The 26,106-nt window shown below is 40.4% G+C and overlaps 1 protein-coding gene and 1 long non-coding RNA gene across 3 annotated transcripts in view; one reads left to right on the forward strand and one right to left on the reverse strand.

Annotated features, from left to right (window-relative positions):
• The window catches only part of GPC6 (glypican 6), a 772,215-nt gene that overhangs the window by 370,421 nt on the left and 375,688 nt on the right, over positions 1-26,106 (reverse strand). The gene's annotated exons all lie outside the window — the stretch shown is intronic.
• On the forward strand, positions 295-25,510 carry LOC119939521. 2 transcript variants are annotated; one of them, XR_005454677.1, is made up of 3 exons: positions 295-559; positions 20,961-21,022; positions 25,150-25,510. It is a non-coding gene; the product is annotated as an uncharacterized LOC119939521 (long non-coding RNA). The 2 variants fall into 2 exon arrangements; XR_005454678.1 differs by having other exon boundaries at positions 295-442.

Below are 26,106 nucleotides of genomic sequence, written 5' to 3' on the forward strand. Positions count from 1 at the left end.
TCTCTAGTTCAATCAATTAATGGTATTTATCGGGCATCTATTGCTTGCAGAGGCCTGTACTAAGAGCTAGTGTCTCATGAAGTTGTGGGTATGTGAGCCACTTTTACATACCACAATGAAAGATGATTTTTCCTGGCCAAACCTCAGTCTCCACATTGTTCTCAACCCACGCTCAGAGCTTAGTGTTGCCATGGAGCTACTGTTTATTCATAACCTGTTATTATGACACCAGAGCTTACTGTGATGAGTCCCTCTTGCCCCACTCAGAACTCCAATGGCCGTAACATTGTCCCTTGGGAAGCTGTTGCTCCTGAGGAGAGAGCTGCTTCCTTTCACAGTGTCAAGCTGTCAGGAGCCCATTCTGGCCACGAGGGTAGAATCAATCTGAGCAGTCACCACAAGACTAAAGTCGTCCTACTCCTGTCCGTTGCAGTTCTTTGAGGTGCGTCAAAGAAGAGGTCAAGGCAGGGGGGGGATCAGAGCAGAGTGGCCTCCCAGGGAACTCCCAGTTCACCCCCACCATCATACACAACAACACACAATTGAGCTGTTTGCCACGGTAAGCCAACTTTTCATTTTGAGTGTGGGGAAAAATAATGTGGGAGGGTGCTCTCAGGCGAGTGGGGCATGGAGAAATGAGACATCCACTACATGCATGGGACCAGGGAGAGAACATTCAAGTGTGCAAGTACATACACACAGACACACACACACACACAGACACACACACACACACACACACACAGAGGCAGAGCTGGGTAGGTGGTACTCTTCTATCTCGCCGCTGACCTCTCGCCCACATCCTACCTACTGAGAAGCAGCGTGGCTCAGTGGAAAGAGCATGGGCTTTGGAGTCAGAGGTCATGGGTTCAAATCCCAACTCTGCCAATTAGCAGCTCTGTGACTTTGGGCAAGTCACTTAACTTCTCTGGGCCTCAGTTATGTCATCTGTAAAATGGGGATTAAGACTGTGAGCCCCCCGTGGGACAACCTGATCACCTTGTAACCTACCCAGCGCTTAGAACAATGCTTTGCACATAGTAAGTGCTTAATAAATGCTATCATTATGATTATTATTACCTCTGGTCTGGAACACTCTCCCCTCCTCAATATCAGAGAGATAATTTCTCTCCCCACTTGAAAGCCTCATTGAAGGCACATCTCCTTCAAGAGGCCGTCCCAGACTAAGCCCTCCTCTGCTCTTTTCCCACTCATTTCTGTGCTGCTCTTACTTGCTCCTTCATTCATCCTCCCTCCAGTCCCTACGGCACTTAAGTATATATCTGTACTTTATTTACTTATATTAATGTCTGTCTCCCCCTCTAAACTGTGAGCTCGTTTTGGGCTGGAATGTGTCTGTTTGTTGTTATATTGTACTTTCCCAAGTGCTTAGTACAGCAATTTGCCCACGTACGCACTCAATAAATATGATTGAATGACTATGTAATTGCCCAGTTATCAAAAAATGAAGCAACATATTTGTTCCGGAAAAAAATGCATTATTTGACCACTTTTTTACTCAAGTAAAACATTAGTATTTTTACTTGGTGGGGCCAGGTCTAAGGAGTTCAGGCTCTCCAGTAATCAAACATAAAAGCGACCCAGGACTTTTTCCCCTTTGGCTTCAAGCACACCAAGTACCAGAGTCAGATGAAAAATAAAATCAAGTTGTCAATAAAAATATTTGCAGTATGTATATATCTTTCTTATAAGAAGTGATTAGTATTCCATCAACAAATGCGTCAGTTCAGAATGAAGGCAGGGAATCCTTATGATACAGATAAATCTTATTTTTCCAGTCATTGCCTTGGAAATGCCAGCATATCAGAGACTAAAAACATTTGATTGAAGAGAGCTGGTGAAAAACAACTTTATCTGTCAAAAGACCACCACTAAACAAACAAAAACGGAGGCAAAAAAAATTGCAAAGGCCAAATTCATCAATAATACCAGCTCTGTTAGAGGTGCAGCATATTGTAAAAACATCTTTATCACCACATAAATAAAACAAAACATGGTTCTAGAAGACATTTACTGCCTTATATACTCTCTCCTAAAGTATAGTGTTCACTTCTAAGCATAGTGTTTTTAAGTGTATAACCATTTAGAAAATAGCAACAGCAATTACTTTGCCTTATCTTAAATGAATTATGCATTAAATCATACTATTCTTTTACAGTGTATTTTATCCTACTGGTATCTACTTAAACATACTCAATAATAGAAAAAAACTATTAATAATTTAGAAATAAATTGCTCAGACACCACTGCATCCAGTTGATGAATTCATAGTGAAGCATGCTTGAAGTAGAAATAAAGATATTGAATATGGACACGGCAACAAGATTAGTCTACATGAATAATGGAACTTCCATGAGAAAACACATGCTAAGCAAATAACTCTAACTTAACATAACTGATTATCTTGCCTATAATGTTAGCTATACTTATAGCTATAAAGATATATTTATAGCTATAAAGATATACTTCCAAATAAAAAGATGGTGGAGAAGGAATAATAAAAAAGCATCTTAAGGGGCTCTCAAGCTACTTGGCTGATGAAGCAATGGCCAAGTGGGGAGAGTCCAAGCTTGGAAGTCAGAAGGACCTGGGTTCTAATCCCAGCTCTGCCACATGCTTGCTGTGTGACCTTGGTCAAGTCACTTAACTTCTCTGTGCCTCAGTTACCTCATCTGTAAAAAATGGGGATTAAGAGTGTGAGCCCAATGTGGGACAGGTACGGTTTCCAACCTGACTATCTTGTAGTACTCCAGCACTTAGAACAGTGCTTGGCACACAGTAAGTGCTTAACAAGTGCCATAATAATAACTTCACTTCCCTCTGCTTCAGTTACCTCCTCTGTAAAATGGGGATTAAGACTATGAGCACTATGTGGAAAAGGAACCGTGTCCAGCCTGATTACCTCATATCTACCCTTCTAAACTGCCCTTCTTGTATCTGCCCTTCTAGACTGTGAGCCCGTTGAGGGCAGGGATTGTCTCTATCTGTTGCTGAATTGTACTTTCCAAGCGCTTAGCATAATGCTCTGCACAAAGTAAGCACTCAATAAATACGATGCAATTGAATGAATGAATGGTACAGCCAAGTAACTAATGATTTACTGCACTGCTACTACTTTACATTTTTCTGAAGCACTATCATTAAAGAACTGTCAAGTAATAATGAAGATCAGTCAAATCTCAAATAATGAAGACTGCCAAATTAAACAAGCTGTTTAAATGGAAATAGAATAAAAAGTAATTGAAAAGGCAGAGTCAAATGTGATTTGCCCTTCTATCACCAAATATTACATGTTCAGAATGCCGTCTCCCCACAATGAGAGTGCTTCCCCTGAGAACCTAAAAGTAGAATTCTAAGACCTGAGAAATTTTCTAAAAGTAATTACAAAAGTTCTCTAACAAGGATGAATAATAGACTTTGCTTTTTTTCCCCTTCACGATGCACAGAATCCCATTTGGACCAAAGTTTCTATTTCTTCTTTTTGTTGTTGTTATTCAAACAGTGGTACAGGCTACAGTTGTACAGAATCACTATCATAAGTATTTATTTACACTGGATATGTAATGCAATCTCTATTTATGGGGATACAAAGTGCACATTGAAGATTTACAATAAAGTGTGCATTTTTAAACTATACTATGATCTTCTGGTAAATTCACTGGCGCATAATCATTTGGATTTTTCTTGAAAACCTCTTTCCAATCAAGTAAATTTTACAATTTACAATACTTGGAGTAAGGAAAGCAGAGATTAACAAAGTAATTCCACTTAAGTAACAGATTTAAGGATGACCATGATTTCAAAATCCTAATGCTAAAGCAATTCAAATATTTCAATTACTTAAAACAAAGTATAAGAAGACACCTATACATACTATTCATTAAATATTTGGTAATGGATCATTGTATTGTGATACAACTGTTGAAGTAAGTTTGTGCTTGTATTCCATTCGCTTCACTGAGGAGGATTAGAGTTATAGTCCAAAATTGGTCTCTAGCCTTGTTAATTAGCTCTGTAAAAATGTGGCTCAATCAGCCCATCTCATACTACTAAGCTGCAGCCCTGAATCACCTCCACAGCATGCTTTCTCCCCTCTGTACACAAGCTTCAGGGCACTGCTAGTGGAAATCCAGACAGTAGACCAACTGCTTCCATCTCAAATACATCTTCACCTGCTATAATTTTGTCCTCTCACCCACACAACAATACTTCTCCATCTTCATTGACACATGTTCATTCTCTATGGCAGCTGTTTCAAGACTTTTGACTCCGTACTCAAATCCCCTGCTCTCCTTCTCCATCTCTTGCCCCTAAATGACTTTGGCACATATTGCCAATAGAATTTAAACCATTAGGTTTTCTTTCCAGTCACTTCCTCCTCCAGCCCCCAGGTCAACTCTCCCATTCTTCCAGCAGCATCCTCTGATCTCCATCCCTTCTCACCTTATTAAAACAGTCACCTCCTCCCTTCTTCCTTCCCTGACAACCATCTTCAACATTTCACTTTCTAATGGCCCCTTCCACACTGTTTGAAAGCATGTTCATGTATCCCCTAAGACAACCTCTCAGCTCCATGGATTCCTCCTCCTGTTATCTCCCTCCCACCAATTCCTCTCCTTAACGACCTACATTCTGGTTTCCACACTCTTCACTTCACAGAAATGGTCCTCTCTATGGTCAGTGTGGCTTAGTGGATAATGCCTGGGCTTCGGAGTTAGAAGGATCTGGGTTCTAATCACACATCAGCTCTGTGACCTTGGGCTAGTAACTTCACTTCTCTGGGCCTCAGTTACCTCATCTGTAAAATGGGGATACAAGCATGCTCCTCATGTTGGACAGGAATTGCGCTGCACATAGCAACTGCTTACCAAGTACCATATTAATAATGATTTTTTCCTTCCTGCCAAATCTTTCTTGACCATCCGGCTGCCTTCTACACCGTAGACTTCCCTTCTCCTAGAAACATTTAATCTTCACTCCACTGACTCTCACGTAGATATGATTTCAGGAAGGTTTCAACGGTGGGAGAATGGTGGACTGTTTTCTATGAAGTGTGTGTGGGGGAGTTTCAGGCCCAAGGGGAGGATGCACACAAGGGATCCATGGCAGGATAGATGGACTGAGATATAGAGAGTAGGTTGACATTTGAAGAGTGGTGTGTGCATTTTGGGTTGTAGTAGATCAGCGATGTGAGGTAGGGCAGAAAGCTAATTGAGTGTCTTACAGCTGATGGGAAGGAATCTATGTTTGAGGCAAAGGTGGGTGGGCAACTTGGGAAGTTTTGAAGGAGTGGAGAGATAGGGACTGCATAACTTTTTAGAAAAATGATCCAGGCATCAGAGAGAAGTCTGACTGGAGAGGGAAGAGATAGGAGGTAAAAAGGTCAGTGATCAAGCTGATGCAGTATTCAAGGCGGAAAATGAGTGTCTGGATCAGCATGGTAGCAGTCTAAAAAGGAAGTAGAATTCCAGAGATGTTGCGGAGGTACAACTGATTTGGCAACAAAGTCAATATGTGGATTAAGTGAAAGAGATGAGGGAAGGAAAATTCCAAGGTTTACAGACTTGTGGGACTGGAGGATTGCGGCCGTGTCTACAGTGGTAGGAACTGGGGAAGGACAGTTTTGGTGGGAAGATGGGTTTTGGATAGGTTAAGTTTAGGTGTTGGCAGGACATCCAAATAGAGATATTCTGAAGGCAGGAGGAAATGTGAGACTGAGAGACGTTAGATTAGGGAGGTAGATTTGGGAATCATCCACAAAGTGATGGTATTGGAATTGTGTGAGCAAATGAATTCTCCAAGAGCATGGGTGTAGATGGAGAATTGAAGGTGACTCACAACTGAGGCTTGAGGGACCCCCACAGTTAGAGGATGGAAGGCAGAGGAGGAGCCCATGAAACAGACTGAGAAGGAGTGGCCAGAGACATTAGCTTTACAATTTTTCGCGCGTGTGTGTGTGTGTGTGTGTGTGTGTGTGTGTGTGTGCATGCATATTAATGAAAGAGATCAACCCCATCATTTTTGGAAATTCTGGCTTTGCACTTAATGGCTTCAAAAGTCAAAGGCAAAATTTCATAATTTGGTCAGTTTACATATTCATTGGAGTAGAAATCACATTTTCTGCCTCCAAAAATATTTAGTACTGTTTAAGACATTGCTTAATACTAAGTTTATTTTCATAAAGGTTGAATTTTCCAATCATTTTCTCTGTGAGATGGATGGTACTAGCATACAATGCGTTAGTTATGCATTCTATGAATGCATCATATCTTTCCTAAGCTCTTTATACAGTAAAGGTTTTTCTTGTGTTTCAACTTCATGATGATTCCCAAATTTTTCATTTTTTAAATGTTTCTGAAAAACATTTGTTTCGAATACCTGTTCCAAATCTATTTTGCTATATTAGTCAACTAAATTTCAGTTCTCAAATTTGAGTAGTTGTTCTTTTATAAAGTCGAAAGTCTCTGAAGCATTATGAATTTATGAATAGTAAACACTCTAAACAAAGGACCCCACTCCAAGGTACAAATCAAGAAAGGGTTATTTGAGTTCCCATTCAGTTCAATGGAACATATTTGGTATCAACTGCTATGAAAGTAATATTTTATGCATTAATATATGTGTACATTATTTATGTACTGGGAGTAAGCATGGAGCATTATATTTAATTTTTATTTAATATTTTTTTGAAAAATAAACCCAGAATCCACTTACTGAGTTCATGATTTCAAAGTAAGCCTACTTACGATTTTGAACTTTGGAGAGGGTAGGGGAGAGAGAGGACTTTAAAAGGGTGAAACATCAACTTCTAATACCACAGGTAGACAGTAAATTAGGCACCTTGTGAATTACCTCAGAGAATCAATCTCCACCACTTGAAAATTTCAGTTTCCAAACAACTTAGTGAAGTGTCTTATTTATTCATTAAAACATACAATGTGCATACATATCAGCTGTTTAATATTAAATAAGTAAAGCTGCATATGTATTCATGTTCCAATTCTAACGTGCTTAAAATTTTAAAGTTACTTTTGGAGGAAACAGTGTATGTGATTTTCCTCCATTTTTGTTGTCATATTGGCTTCTAGACTACCTTTACTTGAGGCTATTTTCAAAGTCTGGTTAAATACAAGGCTTCCTTTCACATAGTTGGATACTTCTATCTAGGATGTAGCTTTTTATTATCTCCTTTTCTCACAGTAAATAAAACCGGGGTTCATGCTTCATTGTAAAAGTAAGATCTAGGAGAAACATCCTTCAAAAAGTCCAATAAACTTGATTGATTCAAATATGCCATTTAAAAGAGGAAATAAATCACTGACATAGAAAACATATGCAGTGACAAAACATGGTACCGCCACATCAGTGTCAATATGTATCTAATAATAATGATAATGATGGCATGTTAAGCACTTACTATGTGCAAAGCACTGTTCTAAGCACGTTATTGCAAACTTCTTATATTCATCCCTTGCTTGCTTCTTCCTCTATTTCTTATTCTGACAAGATTTTTATTGATTTTTAAAACCCATGAATAGTACTGGGTTTTGAACACTAGAATTAATAGGCCTCACACTTATCTAACAACTCCTAAATATTAGTAGTTTTACTAATTTTGCAAAGTTGCTAGAGGTATCCAACCGTACATCACCTCTAATTTACGCACAATATATTTTAACCATCTTGCATTGTTTGCACACCTAAATTCTACTCAGTCATTTCAGGTGAATCGTTCAGCTGAAAACTTGCATGTTTCTTCAATTAAAGGTGCAGGCTCCTATGCAGGGCTTGCTGTCTTTCAGACTCTGTAATTCTTTTCATGATTTCCCTGATGAAATTTGTTCCCAATACACTGGGATAAGTAAATAAGCCATTTTATTTTTATTTTCCCTTCTGTGAAATGTTTCTCACATAACACTTAAAACCAATATTTGAACAGGAACCTAATGTAATTAAAATTTCATAAAATAGCTATAATCATCCTAGCTCAGTAATAAGCAACCTTATTTATCACACAAATGATTTCTTTGGATTTTCAACAAATACCTTATATAGCTAACTCAATCTTTTTCTTAGTGGGAGCTTGAATTTTCAAACAGAAGCTTGAAATTACAGCCAGCATTTCTCTATAGCATACGGCTATTATGTCATTGCCTGACACTTTGTAAGTAGATAGTACATTATTTAGCTCAGTTATAGACCTAGGTACCCATCTCGGTCACTTATTCTGCAAAGAACGATGAAGTGGTTAGCCATCTCCCGCCACATCTTGGAAATGCTTTTGAATTGGCTTCAAGGCTCTCTACCAGTTGTCACCATTTTACATATCAGTTCTCTTTACTCACTATTCCTCAGCTTGATCTCTTTATTCCATTTTAAACTCAATGTCCAACTACATTTCACTCAACATACCCAGCCTCTTTTTACCTGTTCTCTTTAGACCCCAGAGAGAAGTTTCCTGTTTGGATCAAATTTGAAATTGTTTTGCTATATACAAACTACAAGATAAAATGAATAACCCACCCACCCCCCAGTCAACATAATCCAAAACAGATTTGGATTCCCACCGGTCACTCTTTCAAAAAGCTCTATAGGTCTCAGTGGTGATGACCAAATTACACCCTCAAGTAGGTTAACAACCAGGATTTAAACAATAACATAAAGAGGTACAACACAGAATATTGAAGCAGAGGGTTGCTAGAAGGTTTTTTTAAGTTGATTCCCAACAAACATATGTTGTGGGGCAAACCTGGCTGTTTGGGGACCATGATAAACTGGGTTTAGCTGAAATTACCCACAAATGACAGTAATGATGTTTAGCTACACCATACTGTCCCTTCTTATCTTGGAGAAAGAGAAATAACTTACCCCATATAATGGTTCTCCAGGGTGTCTGAAGTCAGGAATCGGACCAGCAACTACATACCCAGCTCACTCCAAAAGACTCAGTTTCTCCCGATCAGTGCCCACCAGATCCCCGCTCTACCAGAAGAGGATGTACTGTTCCACCTACTGCTCACAACCAACAACCCTATAAGGGTCGGGGAGGGGGAATCTAGGCAGAATGAATCAGGTGACTTGACAAATTCTGTTGAGTGTTCTTTTTTAATTATAAGTAAAATTGAGAACAGAAAACTTGAGCATTAACCAACAGGGGCACTTGTGAAATAATTTCAGAAATGCCTTGTTAATCAGATTGGTTAAACCCAACCTCTGTGCTTTCAGAGCAAAGAAAACCAGGTGGGCAAGCCCAATTAGTATCCTTGTTGCTCAATTCCAGAGCAAAGAGACCAAAGCCATGAATTACAAGCTATGGTTAAATGTGAAAAAAGAATCTTTTCTAGCCATCTCAGCAGTAATGTTTTCAAAATAGACTAAGCACAGCTGTAGTTTGTTTTGCATAAAACTCACAATTTCCTCTCCTGGTTCACAAGGACAGGCTGAATTACATTTCATCTCAGGAGCAAACAACCATAATCAGGACTGTCATGCTGAGGTGAATCGTTTCTTCACATCTTTTACAAACATTTATCCATTCCTTACAACACATCAGGCACACTAGCTTTCACGTAAATCATTTTTCCCTAGGTAAAGCTGTTCAAATCTGCCGCTGAGTATACAGTAGACAGAACAGTATATATTAAAACTACTGGGCTAGCATTTGGCCTTTGTCATCAAAAAATTGTTTCTGGTTGAAAGCAGTTATTAGAAATAAGATCTTGGTGTTGGAGGCATTTGAATACAGAACCAAATATGTTCAAATGTTGCTTGATAACTCAAATACTTGACCTGACTGCCTAGGTTTACAGTGAAACATTAAAGAATAGTTATGACCATGTCTGCTGACTGTGTTGTATTGTACTCTCCCAAGTGCTTAGTGCAGTGTTTATTTCTTTTTCTTGTATTTTTAAGTGCTTATTATGTGCTAGGCACTGTACCAAATGCTGGGGTAGATAGAAGTACATGAGGGTCACAGCCTTACTCCCCATTTTACAGATGAGGTAATTGAGGCACAGAGAAAGTAAGTGACTTGCACAAAGTCACACAGCAGACAAGTGGCAGAGCCAAGATTAGTAAGTGCTCAATAATCACCATTGAGGATGATGATTGATGATTACGTCCTTTATACCAAGCAGGGTAAGTTCTGTGGTAGATACAGGATTCATTCATTCATTCGTATTTATTGAGCACTTACTGAGTGCAGAGCACTGTACTAAGTGCTTGGGAAGTAGAAGTCAGTAACATATAGAGACGGTTCCTACCCAACAACGTGCTCACAGTTTAGAAGAGGGAGACACATCATCATCAATCGTATTTATTGAGCGCTTACTGTGTGCAGAGCACTGTACTAAGCGCTTGTACTAAGATGCACAACAAAATATATACTTCACGCTGCTGCCCGGATCATCTTTGTGCAGAAACGCTCTGGGCATGTTACTCCCCTCCTCAAAAATCTCCAGTGGCTACCAGTAAACCTACGCATCAGGCAAAAACTTCTCCCTCTCCGCTTCAAGGCTGTCCATCACCTCGCCCCCTCCTACCTCACCTCCCTTCTTTCCTTCTACAGCCCAGCCCACACCCTCTGCTCCTCTGCCACTAACCTCCTCACTGTGCCTCGTTCTCGCCTGTCCCACCGTCGACCCCCGGCCCACGTCCTTCCCCTGGCCTGGAATGCCCTCCCTCCATATAGCCGCCAAACTAGCTCTCTTCCTCCCTTCAAAGCCCTACTGAGAGCTCACCTCCTCCAGGAGGCCTTCCCAGACTGAGCCCTCTCCTTCCTCTCCCCCTCCCCATCCCCCCCCGCCCTACCTCCTTCCTCTCCCCACAGCACCTGTATATATGTTTGTACAGATTTATTACTCTATTTTACTTGTACATATTTACTATTCTATTTATTTTATTTTGTTAATATATTTTGTTTTGTTGTCTGTCTCCCCCTTCTACACTGTGAGCCCGTTGTTGGGTGGGGACCGTCTATATATTGCCAACTTGTACTTCCCAAGTGCTTAGTACACTGCTCTGCACACAGTACGCGCTCAATAAATACGATTGAATGAATGAATGAATGAACAAAACAAAAAATGTAGACAGGATAATCAAGTCAGCCACAGGTACTGAATCCCCTTTCACAGATGAGGAAGCTGATGCCCTCAGAAGTTATGTAACTTGCCTAGGGTTACACTGCCACACACAGCATTGTCAGGATTAGAACCCACTTCCTCTGACTTGACTAGGCCAGGCTGCTCCAATACTTGTCTTCTGACTGAAAAATTGCCAAGCACATGAACACATTTTGCTTTTACAGAAAACTTAAAATGCCTAACCCAAATTCTCATTTTATAATTTCAATGAACCAAGACATTACATTTGAATGACTGTACATAGTAATCAGCTGGCCTGAACTAAAATCCTGGCACCGTGTGAAGAGAATTAAACCTTTATACTCTTTTCTTCTCAGCTCAGGAAGCCAAAAGTACATCACAAAACAGCCTTGATGCAATGAAGATGCAAATTGAAAGATCTAAACTACAGTTTCCAGCTAATTCCAACCTTGATGGGAAAAAATGCAGGCGCCATTTAATTAATATACAATGGCTCTCTGCCTGATGGTATGTTCCTCCCCAGGGGACAGGCTAGGTGTTTTGCAACGTGCATTGCCTCTTCTCAAGCCCATAAAATAATACTTCAGGGGCCTGGAAGAGTTCATGAACCTTCTTTGGACGTCACTGAAATTGAGGTAGAATTATCAATCAGAAATGGCTTTGGTGTGGTCCTACTAGTGTGTAGTTGTATTAGGTGAAATTTGAAGGTTCACTATGGACCTAAGAGTTTAGGTGTTACTAATTCAGAAAGTTTGGATCCAATACACTCTCACAGAGTCAATTTCTTGTTTTTTAATCAGGGTGAACCAGTCAGCAGCATGGCGTACTCAGTACAGGCCTGAGAGTAAGAAGGTCATGGATTTTAAGTCCCAGGTCTGCTACTTGTGTGCTATGTGACCTCAGGCAAGTCACTTCACTTCTCTGTGCCTCAGATCCCTCATCTGTAAAATGGGGATTGAGACTGTGAGCTCTACATGGGACAGGGACTGTGTCCAACCCAGTTTGCTTGTATCCACCCCAGCACTTAGTACAGTGCCCGGCATATAGTGAGCATTTAACAAATACCATTGTTATTCTCATTTTGGAGACAGGCAAATCCATTTAACTTTTCAAGATCTCAGAAATCACCACCCATTATCTGACTAGCATTGTCCCCAGCATTGGTCCCAAAACAGTACAGACCTATTTGATGATAACCAAATATTTTTCTTGAAAAACCTATTTTTTACTCATCCACTTATTCTCTACTATTGGTTTCTCCCCTCTCACATCTCTCTTTTGGTCCACCCACCACCTTGACAGTAAAGGAATGTTCTTTTCCAATTTTGGATATCATTCAGTAGGTGTCCAATCACATGGTGCATTAGCTAATGAAAGATGACATCTCTCTGGAGATATACTCCCGTTACTGTTATGTCAGTGCACAGTAAGCATGAAATGGTGCCATGGTAAGCCTTCTAGAGAAGGCTAGTCAGCAACCTTTCTCAGAAACCTAATGTTTATCAATCAACATCTTTCAAATATGTCTCCCTCATGTCCAACTTAAGTTCCTTTTTTTACAGTTTACGTCTATTTCCACTTGTTCCTTCCTTACATGAAGAGGGAGACTGTATTTAATATGGCAATGCTTTATGTCTTTGAAAACTGTCACCTCTCACTTTCTCTTCTTTTCATTTAAGAATTCTAGTTCTTTACTGTCCATAATGGTTGCATTCCTATTTTTCTGAATGAAAAGCCAGAAATGGCAAGCTGTGAAATTGTTGGCTCAATGTTTCCTTCCTTGCAACTGCGATATCAAAACAGTTCAAACAGAGAGAGGAACTCTTGTTGCCCACCAGGTTGGTCTGTCTGTGGACAAGCTTCCAGCAGTTTAGTGCTATATCATATTGTTCAGATGTGCTTTTCTGTGCCTTTAACACATGAATTTTGCCTCCCTTGTTTGCATGTGGTCCCATTCAGTTTACCATAAAGCGGCTTCTTGGGAATCTTTTTTATGGCCCATTATTCTTTCCCATTCAGAAGGCTGTACTGCAGTGAAGAATGCCTCAGGGGCAATGAACTTGTTGGATTTCAACTAATTATTGTTGGCAACTTTACCCTGTCATTTATTTGAGTGACACTGATGTACTGACAAGATGCTAGATGTATCTTCTGAGATAGAAATATACCTGAAGCTTTGTAGGAGGCTATATAGACCTTCAACATGGAATTAAAATTTAGGCCTCATTCTCACCAAATTCTACATGTCACTCAACAAAAATCCAGGCTGGGCTGCTCAGTTATATTTCTATTTCCTTGTCTATCCATAAATCATTGGATAGTGGACTGACTAGGTAACAGAACCAAGTAGTACAGTACAGTGCAAGTGCTTAGTACAGAGCTCTGCACACAGTAAGCGCTCAATAAATATGATTGAATGAATGTAGAACCCCTTGGGTTATGATTAGAATAATCCTGGTTCCCCTAGTCCGCCTATCCCAATTTGCAAAGGACCTCATCTAGTATCATTTTTCCATGTCAATAAATCTCATTTTCTGATCCTTGAAAAAGATTCTAGTGTCTAAAAATAGGAATTTGTTTCTAAATGTAATTTTTAAGAAAAGTGGATTTAATATAATTCATTCTTGAACTGTTTCTGCTATAGCAATCAGAGTTAAAGGATAATCACGTGTCTGGTATACTGGGAATATTCTATTGGAAAGCAGACAGGAAATGTGTCTGTTACGTTGTTGTGTTGTGTACTCACAGTGCCCTGCACACAGTAAGCACTCAATAAATGTGATTAATAATTGTAGTATTTGTTAAGATTTTCCTACATGTATCGTATTAAGCACTGGTGTAAATACAAGGATAATGAGAATGGATGCATTCCCAGGTTATACAGAGTTAGGGGGAGGGAGAACATTCATTTAATCTCCATTTTAAAGATGAAGAAACTGAGGCAAAGAGCAGTTAAGGGTCACAGTACAGGTAATTGGTAGAATCAGGATTAGAACCCATGTCCTCTGACTCCCAGGACTGTGCTCTTTCCCCTAGCTACCCTGCTTCTCAGAAGTCCTGTTCATTTTATAAACCACAGCTTTTTTTGCTTCATTTACCTGAGGTTGAAATATGTCAATGTCCTCTCCAAGGTGTTTCAGAGAAATGCAAGAATGGATTTTTCAGGGTAAGAGTCAAAGTTCTTGAAGATCACCTAAATTCGTCATTGAGCAAGGAAATATCAGGAAGTGACAGTGTCTTTGCTATTGCACTCTCTGGTCTAATTCCACTTGGAATACCTTTAACGTTGAAAGTGGAAAAAGACTAAAGAAATATGTGTCATTAAGAGGAGAACACTCAGGGAACTGCAGACCACCTTTTCAGTCATATGCCAGATTCATCTGGAACACTGGATGATGAGGCCAGAGAATCACATTCATTATTTGTAAGAATTCCATATTTCCTTTCACTGTATGAGGTTGATATGCTTCTACACTGAATATTTCGATGAGTTTCAATACATGTAGGCAAATACATCAGGCGCAATGAAGTAATAAAGCTTCAGGACTGCCTAGAGGCAAAGACAAATATACATGACAGACTTAAAGTAACCTCTGGGTTTAAATGAGAACCCATTATCAGTTATTCCTGGACCTAATTTAAGATTGCTGTGCAACTCCTAATTATCACTGAAAACTTAAATGAAGTAGATGTTTGCTCTCTATTTAAACGAAAGAGAAAGCCTGAGGGACGTGTGCATATGGAATCTGCAGTAGCATAGATTCGCTATGACAAGCCAAGTCCTGAATGCTTCTGGTTACTTTTGGAGGTTATTATTCTAAGAGCCAAGAGAAGAGCTATATTAATTGCCCCATGGGCTTCAGGGCTAATCCATTTTGCAGAGTTCTCAAGTGATACATGGCATCATCACATCACACTGCATCTGAGCTGTTTTTCTGGCTTTGCTCTGATCGTGCCCCTGCCCCCAAATTAACTACCTTGCATTTAGGGTGGCCTTCTCCCAAACCCCACTTCTCCTTCCAACAGATAGTTAGGGGCAGCTCTCTGGCAGCAACTGATCTCTGTACAGGTGCACGTGTGTGTGTGTGTGTGTGTGTGTGTGTGTGTGTGTGTGTGTGTGTGTGTGTGTGTGTGTGTGCACGTGCATCTATATATATATCTCTCTTTCTCTGCTGGGCTCTGAGGTACATGTTTGGAGAAGAGCCTTTCCCACCCCATCACTTTCCTCACACTCTCTCAGCCCCGTATGGGCTCAATGATCCCAGCCCCGTATGGGCTCAATGATCCCAAGAGTCCAGATTGCATTTCTGACTGACTGCATTACTCCTACTATTATCCTTCACTAATAGATACAATTATTCATTAATGGTATTCACTGAGTGTCTACATCACACAGAGCACCATACCTGGAGAAAACAATACATTTGGTAGATACAACACGTGTTCTCAAGGAGCTTACAGACTAACGAGGGAAGCAGACAATAAAATGGTTCACAGGTAAGGAAGCAACTGAGTATGAAGATATGCATATTAAGGACCGTAGGGAGTAGGGTTGGGGAGAGATACCAAAGTGATTAAGGGGTGGAAATGATTGCTAGAAAGAGACAGTATGGAGGGAAAGGGTTGGGGGTTGAGAACTAAGTTCAGTAAGGCTTCGTGGAGGAGATATGGTTTCATTACGGTTTTGAAAATGGGAATAGTACTGGTCTGTCTCAGGGAGGGAGCTGCAGGCAGGACAGAGGATGAGAGCAAGGGGTTGATGGCCAGAGAGACAACGGAAAGTGAGTGGATTGATAGTTTTTTTCAGAAAGATAGACTTAAGAGGGAGAAGCTGGAGGCGGGAAGGTTACAAAGAGGCTGATTTAGTAGTCAAAATGGGACATGCCAAGTATGGTAGCTACCTGGATGGAGTGGAAGGAATAAATTTTTTGGGATATTTTGGAGACGGAATCAATAATACATAGTGATGGAATATGTGGGTTGAAGGAGACAAATGAACAAAGGATAGTGCCAAGATTGTCAGCTTGTGATATAAGAAGGATTGTGGCATCATCTAGAGTCAGGTAAGTTAAGAGCTCAGACAATTCCAAGGATTTGTGGCTGAAATACCTTGGGAGCAAGGTCGGTAACATGGAAGAACTGGGTCTTTTTCTAGAGAGAAATTTGCATCATAAATCATACTTCTGAGAGTTGACCACATAATCTTGTTCACACTGGGCTAGTATTTTGTGAGTTATTCCATTTTTGGAGTGTCTTTTGCTTATGGTTTCCATACAAAGAGTTGTCAGAGAAGGAAGAAAAAAATGAATCAATCCATCTGACTGATTGATATGTTAGGGAAGGAAAGGGAGTATAAAGGTAAAAATAGATAAAATGTGAAAAATCTTTAATGGGAAAAGCAAAACAATCGAGCTTCATTTTTCTTTGTCTTTAAAAAGTTTTTAATAAAATCCAGATAAGAGCTTCAGATAAACACACTATAGCAAAAATAATGAAATTTGGTAAGTCCAAGAAAATAAACAATTTGCTTTTCCCAAAAGGAACACACAAAAAAGCAAGAGTGAATTGCCAAATATGTAATGTTTTACTGAAGATCCCTCGGTATTTAGAAGTTGCCCTTAATAAAGATACATTACTTTCCCATTAAAAGTAAATGCTCTGTTATGCAGCAGGCTTGGTGGTGACCAAGAGTCAAAAGTTCAAGTTAGCTAAAAAATAGGACTGAACATCAAGAGGATCTGGGCAATTATACAAAGGACTCAAGGAAAATTCAATTATAGTAAAAGAAGACAGAACAATAAATTCAGATGCTTTTGGCTGATCAGATCAGTTGGCAAATATATGATGAATATATTCCCTTCCCCACAGCACCTGTATATATGTATATATGTTTGTACATATTTATTACTCTATTTATTTATTTATTTTACTTGTACATATCTATTCTATTTATTTTATTTTGTTAGTATGTTTGGTTTTGTTCTCTGTCTCCCCCTTTTAGACTGTGAGCCCACTGTTGGGTAGGGACTGTCTCTATATGTTGCAAACTTGTACTTCCCAAGAGCTTAGTACAGTGCTCTGCACACAGTAAGTGCTCAATAAATACGATTGATGATGATGATGATGAAAACGTTGGTAAAGGGAAAGATTGTTTGCTAATCTTATTAGTAGAACATGCCACCTTTAGTAGCACTGATTGAACTTCTGGAATAGTTTACGTAGAAGAGTTTGAAGCCCAAAGGAACAGATGTTGTGGAAAGGGAACTCAGGGCAAGATGAAGCAGCGATGATGCAGAGATGGATGGCAATCAGTAGAAACAGTTGAGGAATGGGGAAACATCATCATCATCATCAATCGTATTTATTGAGCGCTCACTATGTGCAGAGCACTGTACTAAGCGCTTGGGAAGTACAAATTGGCAACATATAGAGATAGTCCCTACCCAACAGTGGGCTCACAGTCTAGAAGGGGGAGACAGAGAACAAAACCAAACATACTAACAAAATAAAATAAATAGAATAGATATGTACAAATAAAATAAATAAATGAATAAATAGAGTAAAAAAAATATGTACAAACATATATACATATATACAGGTGCTGTGGGGAAGGGAAGGAGGTAAGATGGAAACATGCACAGAGTGGTTGTTTGGAAAGATGATTCAGATAGCAGAATGAAGTATGGATTTGAGAGGGGAGAGCCTGGATCCAGGGAGGTCCCAAGGATGCTGATGTAGTAGTAAAAATGGGATATGAGAAAGGTGGTAGCTTGTAGGATAAACTAGTGAAAAATTTCTTCAAATGACCCAAGCTTACTGCAGTCGTCAGTCTATTAACGTCAATCAGTCATATGTATTGAGTGTATATACGTTGTTCAGAGCACTCTTTCAAGAAGTTAGAGAAGCAGCATGGACTAGTGGAAAGAGGCCAGGCTTAGGAGTCAAAGGACCTAGGTTGTTATTCTGACTCTGTCAATTACTTGCTGTGTTACTTTGGACAAGTCACTTGCAGCATGGCACAGTGGATAGATCACGGGCCTGGGAATAAGAAGGTCATGAGTCCTAATCCCAGCTCCACCACCTGTGTGCTATGTGACCTAGGACAAGTCACTTATCTTCTCTGTGCCTCAGTTACCTCATTTGTTTAATGGGGATTGAGACTGTGAGGCTCATTTGGGACAGAGACTGTCTCCAACCCAATTTGCTTGTATTCACCCCAGCGTTCAGTATAGCACATAATAAGGATTAATAAATACCATAATTATAATTTATTATTATTATTATTAGTGGGAGCCCTATGTGGAACAGGGACTGTGTCAAACCTAATTAACTCATATCTATTCCAGAGCTTAAAACAAGTGTTTGATACAGGGTAAACTTTCATAAATACCATAAATATATAATAATAATTATGGAATTTGTTAAGGACTTACTATGTGCCAGGCACTGTACTAAGCACTGGGGTGGACACAAGCAAATTCATTCATTCATTCATTCAATCGTATTTATTGAGTGCTTACTGTGTGCAGAGCACTGTACTAAGCGCTTGGGAAGTACAAGTTGGCAACATATAGAGACGGTCCCTACCCAACCGAGTTGGACATAGTCCCTGTTCCATGTGGGGCTCACAGTCTCAATACCCATTTTACAGTTGAGAGAACCGAGGCACAGAGAAGTGAAATGACTTGCCCAATATCACACAGCAGACAAGTGGTGGAGCCAGGATTAGAACCCATGACCGTCTGACTCCAGGCCCATGCTCTATCCATTAGTGTGGCTCAGTGGAAAGAGCACGGGCTTTGGAGTCAGAGTCATGGGTCCAAATCCCGGCTCTGCCACATGTCTGCTGTGTGACCTTGGGTAAGTCACTTCACTTCTCTGAGCCTCAGTTACCTCATCTGTAAAATGGGGATTAACACTGTGAGCCCCCCGTGGGACAACCTGATCACCTTGTTTCCACCCCCGCACTTAGAACAGTGCTTTGCACATAGTAAGCGCTTAATAAATGCCATTATTATTATTATTATTATTACACCATGCTGGTACAAGTCCTGAACCTTGTCCTCAAGGAATTTGTAGTCTAATGGAGGGCTCTAAAATGATATGTTCCTTCACCTTAAAGGATTGATTGGCCAAGATTGTCCTTGACTATGTGATTTCCAATATACTTGTTGGCAAGGCGCTAGATAAAAGCTTCATTATATATTCAACAAGCCTCCACATCACCATTATACCTATTTTTGCATGGCCAACCAAATTCACAGGTACCAGTATGTATTCACATTGGGAGCCAAGAGAAAATGCTCCCATCCCAAATATTGTCTGACTCAAGGATATCAAAAGTTAGTATACTTGGTTTACTGTTGCTCCATGCAAAGATGAGGGTTGTCTATTCCAACACACAATATGCTGGAAATATGTAACACTATAGCATGTATTTTGGCCTTTCAACTCAGAAAAATGGGACCACGACTACACAATGAGTGTTTCTCAAGAACACTGAGAAGCAGCCTGGTCTAGTGTGGCTCAGTGGGAAAGAGCCCGGGCTTTGGAGTCAGAGGTCATGGGCTCAAATCCCGACTCCACCAATTGTCAGCTGTGTGACTTTAGGCAAGTCACTTAACTTCTCTGTGCCTCAGTTAACTCATCTGTAAAATGGGGATGAAGACTGTGAGCCCCATATGGGACAACCTGATCACCTTGTATCCTCCCCAGCGCTTAGAACAGTGCTTTACACATAGTAAGTGCTTAATAAATGCCATTATTATTATTATTATTAGTGGATAAAGCACGGGCTTGGGGGCCAGAGGACCATGGTTCTATTCTCAGCTCAGCCCCTTGCCTTCTGTGTGACTTTGGGCAAGTCGCTTAACTTCTCTGTGTCTTACTTTCCTCAACTGCAGAAATGGGGAGTCAATAAACGTTTCCCTGCTATTTGACAGGGATATAGTCCCTGTCCCACCTAGTTAACTTGTAACTGATTACCCTAGGGCTCAGAGCAGTGCTTGAAAAATAGGAAGCGCTTAACAAATACCATTTTAAAAAATGGTCCCAGAAATACAAAACAGGAAATTTAGACTTGTCACTACCTCTAGGTTTGACCCCTACATCTTATACCCCTCCACACTTCTCCAGAGGCACATTCCCTATCTTTGGGCAGTGCTCTCTTGGCCACAGGCAGAGACAGGAGATAAAGAAGGATGGTTGGCTTTAGGTGATGCTCAGGACAATGCGCTACTATGGGAACTAGTAAGCACTCAATAAGTACAATTGAATGAATGAATGAATGAAATTGCCTCTTAGAGACATGGGGTTTCTTCTGCCAAGGATTAATGAGGCCCTTCTGGTCACTCTAACCCAGTGGAGTTATGTTTCTTTAAAGTGATTGATGTACTTGAAAGGGATCCAAGGATTCTTTTGCAAATTTGTCATAGAAAATTAAAACTTTAAAATTAAATATGTAAAGTATCCTTTAATGTTTCAAATTAGCACATTGATCCTGCTCACCTACTGCAGAGATACCTTACAAGAGAGAAATACTATATGCAAAATGTATGTTTCTCTTTCTCTTTTGCTAAGCCCTAAATTCAATATCTCTGTGTATTTCCCCTACACTGTGACCACTTTGAGGCCAGGGAGTGTGTCTATTTACTCCACTGTATTGCCCCAACTGCGCAGTACAGTTCTATACAGTAAGTCTCAATAAATATCATTGATTGGTTGACTGGTTTAATAATAAGTGCTCTGAACAAATGAAAGTGACAATGCAAGTGATTATCTGTTGTTATTATCATTATTGTTGCTGATATCTTACGTTGTTAACACTTTCACCTCTAGATCTGGTCAATTTGCTGTCCTGTTGTTGAAAAACGAGGTGGAGGAAACAACTATTTATGCAGGTAAAAAGCTGTTCCTAGATGGCATATGACCAAAGTCTCTGAAGCTGAAATTATGGCAGTAATGCTATTTTGTGAGGTTTACACTGCAATAAAGAAGTTACAGAACATTCATCATAGTTTATTATAGTTTTTTAGAATGTTCTCATTCCTGAACCTCGGGGTTCATATATAAAAACAAACACAGCTTAATGCTTCCTCTCTGGGGTTTGAGTCCATGATCTTATGTCCTATACACTCCTCAAATAAATGCCCGATGATAGTGGTGGGATTTGTATTTTATTATCACACTAAAGTGGGTCCCAAAAGCCAAATATTAAAATGGAGAAAAAGTGTGATACTGAGGCAACACCTACCCTGGCAAATGATTTCATATGAATACTCAGAATTTGTTCACTTGGGCCATGAAAAGGAACTCTGGAACGAGTTTGAAAACTAGTGCCTTAATTTGGTCTGTCTAGTCAAGGGGCTGTTTTACTCAGATGGCAGACTGTCCCTGCTTATGCTTATGGTTGGAAGGATTGGGGTGGTGAATGGGATCGAAGCAGTGATTTCCACTTGGTTCTTTGGGCGGAATTTGGATGAGACTTTTCTGATCTCAGAAAGTGTGGCTCAGTGGAAAGAGCACGGGCTTTGGAGTCAGAGGTCATGGGTTCAAAACCCGGCTCCGCTGCATATCTGTTGTGTACCCTTGGGCAAGTCACTTAACTTCTCTGAGCCTCAGTCCCCTCATCTATATAATGAGGATTAAGACTGTGAGCCCCACGTGGGACAACCTGATCACCTTGTATCCCCCCCAGTGCTTAGAACACTGCTCTGCACATAGTAAGTGCTTAACAAATGCCATTATTATTATTATTATTATTATAATTGATTCAATATTAGTTTGGAGGTGGATGTGGTGCAAGCGGAGGAAAAGAAAGAAGAAGAAAGAGGTGAGGAGGAGAAAGAGGATGATTCTACTCGTCTACTAAGGATCCTCCTCCTCACCCCCCTACTCATCCCCCTTCATCTCCTTAATAATAATAATAATAATAATATTTGTCAAGTGCTTAACTATGTACCAGGCACTGTACTACGTGCTGGGGTGGATACAAGCAGACCGGGATGGACACAGTCCCTGTCATACATGGGGCTCACAGTCTCAATCCCCATTTTACAGATGAGGTAACAGAGGCCCAGAGAAGTCAAGTGACTTACCCAAGGTAACACCGCAGACAGGAGGCGAATGGGGAATAGAACTCATGACCTTCTGATTCCCAGGCCTGTGCTCTATCCACTATGTCATGCTGCTTCTTCCTATTCCCTGTCTCATCCTCCTACTCCTCCTTTTCGTCCCATTTTCTTCCTCTGCCTCCTTTTATTCCTCCTCGTCCACCACCACCATCTTTTCCTTCCCTTATTCTTCCTCCTTCTTTTCTGGGTTCCCTACCTTTTAACAAGTTTTACAGATGCTGTAAAGCGTTAATATAGCTTCTTCTTAAAGGAGATAGATATTTCAAAAGTTAATCAAGCGCTTAGTACAGTGTCTGCACACAGTAAGCACTCAATAAATATGACTGAATGAATGAATGAATATGCTTTCCATGTGAGAAGGAGTACAGACAATTCAGAACTTGGTTTCACTTGATTTAAAAGAAAAGGAAAAAAAAGTGGTACAATGGGTTTATAATGTATACAAGCAGCTATAATTCATTTGCAATAGAGGTGGTTATAATGGAAGAACTACCAGTATTTAAGATTTATCATTCATTCTTGGCTCATGGCACAATGATTTATATTATTTTCCAATGAAGTACCATATTTCAATTTAAAAAGTCATCTATTTAAGCATTTCCCCAATTACTCATAAAAAGTTTTCCCGTAACTTGTCTGCTCTTCAAATCCTGTCCTCTTGGCTTTTCTGAGTGCCAAGCCAATGGAACAAGCTCACTTTCATATGCACTTATAGCCCCTTTCCTAGCTCATTTCTGACTTTATGGCACTTCTTCTTACAGCATCTGCCAGCTGAACAATCTGGCAAGCACAGTGCAAGTCTGACACCTTATTACCACTGAATCAACAGCAGACTGCAACGCACAGTGTCAGCTGCTTCTCTGTACTTATTGAAATGACAGTAGTTTCTAATGGAAAGTAAGCATCAGAATTTTGGTGTTTTTTTTTTCCTCCAGTGAAACATTAGTATAGCAATGAGTAGTCATGAACAGCCAAACAGCTTTCCCTTTTAAATTACTGAATGAAAACAGTTCCTGCAGAAAGGAAATTCACTTTTTGCCATCTACATATATAGTTACAATACAGCATATATATGCATACATATATATATAACATAGATATACAATTGCAGCTATATATCTATATGTATATATGTATGTATGTATGTGCGTGTGTATAAAAAATCCACCGAGTATCTTCTGATGGAAACACTGCATTAAGACTTGGGAAGTTTACGGAGGCCAAGAGTAGCTACATATTTCCTACTCTCAAAGAGCTTGCAATCTAATAGGTAAGATAAGTGTGAAAAATATCTACAGATAGTAAAAGTTGGAAGAGCAACAAGGTTGAACCAGGGAGTGCAGACGTATTAGGATGGAATAGCTGTACAAATAGTTCCTCATAAAATTTAAGCACATATTTTCATACAGTGTCACTTCTTCCTATCTGTAATTTATTTCAGTCTTCCTCCTCCTCTAGATTGTAATTGATTTGCCAGAAGGGACCACACCTCCTAACTACTATAATCTCCCTATGGTTCAGTTCAGGGTTTTGCACAGTGTAGGCTCTTGATGATCCATTACTAGTTTGGGTTTTTTTTCTTTACTTGGTTTTTTTTTAATGTTACTTGCCAGACATTGTACTAAGCGCTGGGGTAGATACAAGATAATCAGGTTGGACACAGTCCCTGTATCACATGAGCCTCTCAATCTAAATAGGAGGGAGGAGGATTTAATCCTCATTTTAGAGATGAAGTAAATGAGGCACTGAGAAGTTGACTTTTCCAAGGTCACAAGGCAGGCAGACGTGGGATTGGAAGGCAGGTTTCTGGCTCCTAGGCCTATCATCTTTCCACTAACCAATCAATCAATCAATCGTATTTATTGAGCGCTTACTGTGTGCAGAGCACTGTACTAAGCGCTTGGGAAGTACAAGTTGGCAACATATAGAGACAGTCCCTACCCAACAGTGGGCTCACAGTCTAAAAGGGGGAGACAGAGAACAAAACCAAACATAATAACAAAATAAAATAAATAGAATAGATATGTACAAGTCAAATAAATAGAGTAATAAATATGTACAAATATATATACATATATACAGGTGCTGTGGGGAAGGGAAGGAGGTAAGATGGGGGGATGGAGAGGGGGACGAGGGGGAGAGGAAGGAAGGGGCTCAGTCTGGGAAGGCCTCCTGGAGGAGGTGAGCTGTCAGTAGGGCCTTGAAGGGAGGAAGAGAGCTAGCTTGGTGGACATGGGGAGAGGGAGGGCATTCCAGGCCCGGGGGATGACGTGGGCCGGGGGTCGACAGCGGGACAGGCGAGAACGAGGCACAGGGAGGAGATTAGCGGCAGAGGAGCGGAGGGTGCGGGCTGGGCTGTAAAAGGAGAGAAGGGAGGTGAGGTAGGAGGGGGCGAGGTGATGGACAGCCTTGAAGCCCAGGGTGAGGAGTTTCTCCCTGATGCGCAGATTGATTGGTAGCCACTGGAGATTTTTGAGGAACACTGAGGCACACTACTTCCCACTGTTTCACAGTCCCTCTTGATCAGATCTTGATTAATCAAAACTTATGATCAGCTAATTCTCTATTGATTGATTCACCAAACCTTATCATTCATTCATTCATTCGTATTTATTGAGCACTTACTGTGTGCAGAGCACTGTACTAAACGCTTGGGAAGTGCAAGTCAGCAACATATAGAGACGGTTCCTACCCAACAATGGGCTCACAGTCTAGAAGGGGGAAACAGACAACAAAACAAAATGATTATCGGGGTAGTACTGTTGTTACAACTATCCTTGCCTGTTCACTGCCGCAACTAGATCATTGGTTCATGGAATTACATCTGTCGCAACTAGACTCTTCCCAGGTACTGAGCTGTTGCCCAGATAACACCTGCACTACTCTATTTCCAGGCAAAAGGCTACATCCACAAGGGGAAAACAAAGCATTTGCCCTCTGCTAACCTGCCGGAAAGAAGACATATTCCTGCTATGCTCTAAGTGGAGCCGTTCTACTCTGCCATGAACTGAGCTAAGTCTTTATTACAGGTGGTTCATAAAGGAAACTCGGCAGGGAGAAGTTTGTACTGGGAGAGAAGGTGGAGCACCGTATCTATGCATCTCTTAGTCTCTGTGCCCAGTAAACTGCATCCTGGCTGCAAGGCTCAAAGGGCAGGGGTGGAACACAGGAAAGGGGAAATTGAAGAGCAGAAAGTTACCTACTCTTGCTGTTTCCCTTCATCTGTATGAAGATTAGAAGTGTAAAATGAATTAAATGAATACAATAATAATCCACAGGGAGTGGACAGGGATTCTTTTGTTCCCTTTTGGGTCAATTTACACCTAACACGTCTGAATGCTTTGCTGGAAGTTCCCAGAACCCCTGCATGGATCACACAATTCCTTCCCTGGAGGACGATAGGCCCTAAAACACGAAACATATTTCTTATAGTCATTTTGTCACAGGAGAAGATGTACATCTTGTAGACTGAATTCTGGGTCAGAATCAGCCTATTGCATCCACAGATATTATGAAACTGATTTGGTGAGACTACTAGAAATGGAAAGAGCAAAAGCGCTTAGTGCAGTGCTCTGCACATAGTAAGTGCTCAATAAATATGACTGAATGAATGAACCAGAAGAACCTGGGTTCTAAACCCGACTCATCCGCTTGTCTGCTGTGTAACCTTGGGGAAGTCACTTTGTGCCTTAGCTATAAAATGGGTATTAAGACTGAGAGTCCCATGTGGGACATGGACTGTGTCCAACCTGATTACCTTTGTATCTATCTCAGCACTTAGAACAGTGTCTGGCCCTTAATAAAAACTTATGCTCAGGTAATTCCCTATTGATTAATTCACCAAACACTAT

The sequence above is a fragment of the Tachyglossus aculeatus genome, chromosome 17, assembly GCF_015852505.1.
Source record: "Tachyglossus aculeatus isolate mTacAcu1 chromosome 17, mTacAcu1.pri, whole genome shotgun sequence".
Taxonomy (NCBI): Eukaryota; Metazoa; Chordata; class Mammalia; order Monotremata; family Tachyglossidae; genus Tachyglossus; species Tachyglossus aculeatus.